The sequence below is a fragment of the Tupaia chinensis genome, unplaced genomic scaffold (genome assembly GCF_000334495.1).
Source record: "Tupaia chinensis unplaced genomic scaffold, TupChi_1.0 Scaffold143728_1, whole genome shotgun sequence".
Taxonomy (NCBI): Eukaryota; Metazoa; Chordata; class Mammalia; order Scandentia; family Tupaiidae; genus Tupaia; species Tupaia belangeri.
The window spans coordinates 1759119-1759813 of record NW_006203577.1 but is presented as its reverse complement, the minus strand read 5'-3'; positions in this window follow the sequence as shown (position 1 = coordinate 1759813).

Here is a 695-nt window from a genome sequence, read left to right as displayed (position 1 = left end):
TTTTGCTATAGGGCGCGTGCACTCGCCAGACAGACAGAGACATAGAGACAGAAAGCGAGAAATCACCCCCCAGGGGGGATGGCCACGCCGCAATCCCTTCTCCTCCATTCTCCTCTTGGGATCTTGGGCACGCACACACATGCGCCCAGCGTGAGTTTTAAGACACCTGGTCCGGAATGCCAACCGCGGTCGACTACGTGGGAGTCTAGCGACATAGCCATTACGCTAACTGCTGGTTCCCTAGTATTAGTTTTGGAAAGCAGGAAAGTCATATGCAATATATGTGTACACAGGGTGATCCATCCCCTAATTCAGCACCAATTCCAGTGTTTGACTGCACACTAAATGCCAGCAGTGTTTTAAGTGCTAGAGCTATCACAGTAAATCAGATAGAAATACCTGACTTCATGGATAAGATAAAGATAAGAAACAAGCTGGAGCTGGCAGATGGCATGGTGATTAAGGTGCTGGACTCTCACATGGCCAACTGAAGTTCAAGTCTCAGACCTGACAGCTTGCTTTCTCACTTTCCTTTTCTCTCTCTTTCTCTCTCTTGTTGAATTTGATAATGATGATAGTAACAAATAAAGAAATAATTTTTTCTAAAAAAAAAAGATAAACTACTAAAACAAAGAAGGCTGCAAAAATTCACTTGTGCAAGATTTTTTTTTTTTTTTTTGGAGGGGGTTTTACTA